This window comes from Adiantum capillus-veneris, chromosome 10 (genome assembly GCF_014529385.1).
Source record: "Adiantum capillus-veneris isolate H3 chromosome 10, ASM1452938v2, whole genome shotgun sequence".
In the NCBI taxonomy this organism is placed as follows: domain Eukaryota; kingdom Viridiplantae; phylum Streptophyta; class Polypodiopsida; order Polypodiales; family Pteridaceae; genus Adiantum; species Adiantum capillus-veneris.
In genome coordinates, this window is record NC_140940.1 from 95,488,897 (window position 1) to 95,495,169 (window position 6,273).

The following is a 6,273-nucleotide window of genomic DNA, read 5'->3' on the forward strand; positions in this document are numbered from 1 at the left end:
ACACGTGCACGTACATGAGTACACATGCAATGTGAGACTCTCTCTCTCTCTCTCTCTCTCTCTCTCTCTCTCAATAACATGGACAACTACTCCTTCACTTGCATGTATTTTCTCCAAGTGAAACTACCCCAAGTCGACACCACATGAGTTGTTTACTTTCTTTTTCAATCTCTTTGAAGAAATATTTTTTTATAAAAAATATGGTCAATATTGGTCTTGAAAAATATCTCTTGAAAAGAAAAAACCAAATAAGTCTTTAAAAATTAAATTCTCATTGATAATAAAATCTCCACCAAATTTATCTCCTTTTTGCTATGTGCATTTTAACCAATACAATTATTCTTTGTAGAGGAGAAAGTATTTGGCTTTCTATGACTAAAGCACTTTCTACTACCAAAGAAAAAAAAATTCTTCTGATTTTACATTGGACAAAAGCTGAAAAGCTTCTTACAATCTTACTCTCCTTTTTGCATTTTAGAGAGGTTTTCTCTTAAGTGAAACAGTGAGTGACACATGGAGGGTCTCTCCTTCCTTGAAAAATTTAAGCTGCATTATAAAGAGTATAGATGTTTTGGCATGTGGAAGGCCATAGGGTTCATTATGCAAGGTTGTTGCAACACCGAGGGCGTTGGATTCTTTGGTTGGATGAACGCCACATGGCAAGGGTCTTTGTAAAATAACTTTGTTATCCCTTCAATTGTTTCCTTACATCTTCTTTGAGAGACAAGTGTCCCTAAGGGATTCAAAAGTCTTGTGAATATAAAGCTAAAACTTTGGAATAGAAAGCTATTTGGGCAGCATTTACTTTGTCTAGATGCTTGAAAATGACTTTAGAGATCAAAACATTAAAGAAAATATTTATAGGTTTTTGATCCTATGATGAGTCTTCAAGAAAGTCTTTTTGTCTAAGCGGCAAGTTTCCTTCTTATACAAATACAAACTGAAAATACCAGTAGGAATTTTCAAATTTATAAAATATTCAAACTATTTTCTAGTATATTTTATCGGGTTTTTATCCCTTTACCGTCCTTTGCAACCGGCTAATTTCGATTTTTAATCCGCTTAAACTTGAGCTCAGACACACCTTTCTCAAACACTGAGGTATTGATAAATGATTCTCTCATTTGAGGATTTGAAAAAAATTCACTTCACTAAATTGTTTAATTATTTTCTATGCTTATTTGAAAGCATTAAAATATTCTTTTGTTTTGATTTTTAATGTGTCTTTTTATTTTACTTTTTTTTTGTTTTTTTTTGTTTCAAAATACTGATGTACAATGTGCCATTTGCGAGTAGCGGGTACCGACTAGAAGAAAATAAAAAAAGACCTGATTGAGACTTACCTTAAAAGTTATTTAAATTTTATAATATTAAATGGATCTTTTCATTTCGCCTTTCATTTCGCATCCTTACATGGCTTGACTTCTCTTGCATTCTATTCTTTTAGAATGCTAAAGTAAAGCTTCACCTTACATAATTCTATTAAATTCTATACATACATACATATATATACATATACATACATACATAAATATATATACACACATACACACATATAAATATTTATGTACTTATGTTTATTAAACCTACCTTTTTTTATTAAGGCATTAAAGAAGAAGTCTTTAAATAACAAGACATTAGGTAGAGCATTTATAGCATAATCCGTCGTTAAAGACAATGGTGGGGGTCAAATTGACCAGTAAGCTGTTCTGGAACCGCTAGTTTATAATTATGTGTGTATATAGACAATACAATTTCATATTAAAACAATACAATTGCAACACTGATTAAGACCTAGTTTCGATAAATCTTTCCTCCCCCCTTACCTTCAACACGCCATTGTGAGTCCTCACCTTGTTATTTTTGTTTTTAGAGATTTTAAAGCTATGTTTAGAACTAAAGGATGTAGAATTTTTAAATTTTGGTCTCCAATGAGAAACTAGAGTTTTTTTAAACCTTTAAATTAAAGAAAGTGAAAAGGTTACATGGACCCACAGGTAGGGGGAGGGTCACCCCGGGGTGCTAGAGTTTTAGGGCTTATAACTTTAGAGCTTTTAAAGTGGGATTTACATCTTAGGGATCTAGAGTTTTAAATTTTTAGAGGGAGCTCTAGAGCTTAAGGATGTAATGTTTTTAAAGTGGGTTCTAGAGCATAGGGCTCCGTATCTTAGGGATGCAGAGTTTATGGGTGTTTTTTTTAAATTCAATTCTTTGTGTTTATGCTTTTTTATTAATGAAAACCTTAGAGATGTAGAGCTTTTAAAGTGGAATCTAAACTCAAATCAAGGCCTAAAATTGACACCTTTTTTTTTCAAGGGCTATTTTGCCTATCAAAACAAGTGCTTTAAAAAAACCTCATGTCATCTGACATGCTAGAATCTCAAAATTGTCTGTCATTTTTTGTGTTTATACCCATTAGTTAATGTTATATATGGCAAATTATATAACTTGATCATTTTTTTGTGTTTATACCCTTGAGTTAACGTTATATATGGCAAATTATATAAGTTGATCGCATTACACAAAGCATATGAAAGAGGGCTTGGAAAATTGCATGTCAGAAAGAAATTTCTACTATGCCTGGCAGGCCTAGTGATTTTTCACTTGTTTTTACTTGGTTTATTTTTTGAACCATGTACCACATGGTGGCTTCCACGACAAGATAGAGAAAAAAGAGCCTTTGGCTCACCAAGTAACAAGTTAAAAAAAACAATTGAAATACTAGTCCTGACTCTCGACATTGAACAAGTAAATATTCTCCTTATCATAATTGTGAGGTCGTCACGAAGCTTAGATTGTTTCTTTGAGCATCCACAACAAATATGTAGGCCTCAAAAGTGGCCTCAAATTTGTTCTCATTGTACTTAGCTAGTGCATTGGATGTCTGGCCACTTTGACCTGAATGAATGCATCCATGTGGCTTGATTGTTGTATTTAGCTTATAAGCTACCACCAAGCCTTGCTCCAACTCTGCTCTTTGCAATTTATACAAGAAAACACAATACTACGTCAAGCTAGCTCAGTGGTGTCTCTCTCTCTCTCTCTCTCTCTCTCTCTCTCTCTCTCTCTCTCTCTCTCTCAGCACCACTGCTTTTGTGTTCATAGAGAAGCATCAAGAAAAAAAGCAATATCTATTATAAAAGTAAACATGGAATTCAGTGCTAATTAAAGATGAACGTTAGATCAGTATAGGGAATTGGCTTCATTGTGGGACGGATATCATGGGCAACACATCCTTTGATATGTAGTGAATCACACTCATTAGCAGAGGCAATCAGAAGGGATGGTTGCAATTGTGTAGGGTCAAAGGTGTGTTATAAAGCGCCTCACCTGGTGCTTTTGGACAATAAAGCCACATGGGATCAATTAAAAATAACAAAAAAATCTTAACATGGAGATTAAAGAGAACGTAAAATGGAGATTGAAACATGTGGCTCAATTCTTAGGCTTCATTTGACAAAACTCATCAGTCTCACCAAGTAAAGATCACGAGGTCTTGAATGAAGCCAAGCCATGGGATCCTTGATGGGCAACATACCATGTGACTAAAGGGCACGGGGTCTTCAATGAAGACCCCATCATGGGATTGACATCAGGTAGGGCACGTGGGCATCTCGAGGACAATTGATGGCCAACATAAAAGCAAGGTCAACGCCCCTCTCATGATTCAAACCCACAACCTGGGCCATGGCAACATGATGAGCTAACCACGTAGGCATGTGCATTTTGTTTCCCTCAAGGCGCAAAATAAATCCTATATAGTAAAATCCTACAGGAAAAAGTAAACTAGGACACAAAAAGTAAACTCAGACATGTCCATTTAAAATCGAACGGCGGAGCTTACCTTGACTTTTGCGCACACTCTCATGCCATGGATCCCATGACAGGGTCTTCATTTAAGACCCCATGTTATTTAGTCTTGAGGGGAAACACAAGCACAATTTCTATGGTGATGGGTATCCATTGGATGGCAATCTAGTTTACTTTTTAGGGCCAAGTTTACTTTTTCTCACTTTATTAGGCTACAAAGTGGAGAATTGGACCACCAAACCCACATGGGTGCGTGGTTAGCACATCAGTTTGCCAACGGGGGGGGGGATCTTCGATTTGATGCCTAGCTAAAGAGTGAGAAAATCAACGTCGTCCAATTTTTGTGGGCCATCCACCTTCCTCAAGGCCCGTGCGAATCTCTACACACCATCGATCTTATGGCTTGGGCTTCATCAAATACCCTGTGCCACATAGTGTTGTGGCTCATCGGCACATATTAGTTTGTTTCTTATTTATTATTAACTTTATCAAATTCCATCCTCTCCTTCTGATTCTAACCTTAGCATCTTTATTGCGGTTCTCAAAGAAATAGAGTTAAGAGTTCTAACTCAAACCACCATGCCTGCAAAGTAGCTCTTGTAACCACTTGATCTAACATCTGACGTTGTTAGCATCTGCGATCCGTAAGCTGAAAAACATGATTATTTGCAGGCCTCCACTGTAGCTCCAGGGCACCCTCATAGGGCACCCCTCGTGCTCGATGTCAGAGTACACGGTTGTCTAGGGCTGACTAGGAAAGCGTAAGGCTTCTAGCTTGGGGAGAGTTGAAAGAGGAGAGAAGCTGCTACAATCGAAAACGCAGAGCCCTGCAAAATACCAAAAACAATATGCTACAACCAACAAAACAAACAAATTTGCATACATGGAAAATATAATCAAATCGTACATCAGAGAGACAGAGAGACATAGAACAAGAGAAGAGCTCTAGATAGTACGTGCAGATGCTCCTCCTAGAGCAGAGTGCTACATGGGCACAATAAGAGAGGAGAGATGAGAAGAGAGAATAAGGAAACAAGCACTGGGTACAATCTCCCCCCATGCAAGAGTGAGTATTTTCCTCTTACACATATTTATTTATAGATTTTTTGAATGCTCAAAGTGAATACATATTGTTCGACCGGACATAAATGGCCATAGCTCATAAAGAGCACTTGAATAATAAAATATACATGAATGTGATGTACTTTTACATAGCCCATAGCTTGGTCCTGCTTTTTCCACCTGGTAGTTTTAGGATATAACAATATATCAATATTCATTACATACCTCTCCGTTAGAAAGCAATTGTTCTCAATTGCGAAGGTAAGAATCTGCAAACCTACTTGTCAAAAACAATGATTAGTATTTTGTTTCAGAAATATCACATAGTAAAGCAAAATTCATTAAACTCAACAACATAGCTTATGACTGCCATCATCCACATACTACATATTCTAGTGTCTCATGCCACTACAATAAGCAGTATATGTCATACCCCGATGAATCAAGATATCCAATTGGTCACACTCATTGTTTAGCAAATCAATTCTCATAAATCTCAAGTCCAATCTCATAAACACAGTCGCGACAGGAAATCATCAAGATATAAATCCCAATCCAAATCACTTTCATAATATACCTAGGTTAACAAAATCATATTAGGGACAGTGGTGGCCAACCACTGTCCCTAATATGTTGTAGTGGCCAGCCACTACAACATGATTTTTTGATTGGTGTTGCCTCAACCGGTGAATCTACACCAACGAGACGTGTTGCCTAAATTGGCAAATCTGCACTAATGCTGCCTAGACCAGTGGATCTACATTAACTTTTGTGTTGCCTAAATTAGCAAATCTTCATTTGATATAGTTTAAAATAATGAATCTGCAATTTGTCAATGTGCTGCCTAAATCAAAAAATCTGCACTCGTGCTACCTAAGTATAGCTAGTGTTGCCTAAATCGTCGAATCTACACCAAGATGAGTATTTACACACTGCCTAAATTGACAATTTTGTGTGCACGTGACCAATGGACTAGACAAGGCATAAAAAATACAAAACATTTACTTGGTTCCAAATTGGAGTAGTTTGGATTGTTGAAGATTATACCAAATATTGACGATTATCCCAAATCAACTGAGCTCATGTAAATAGTTGTATGACAAGTTATCTCAGTGTAGATTTCAATGAATGTAAGTACAATGTCATAATGTTGGAGAAGATTGAATTTACATTTTATAACACAATCAAAATAAGTGAAGGGGCTTTGTCGTGTAAAAGTGTCGGATGATACTCTTGCTTATTATAAAGTTTCTTGGGTATGAGAATATATGCTGTTGTGAAGGGTGGAGAAATTTGGAGATGCTAAGATAAGGAAAGAGGTGGAATAAGCACTTGGATGGTGAATAGATAATATTGCATTCAGATCTAAACATACATAGAGAGAGAGAGAGAGAGAGAGAG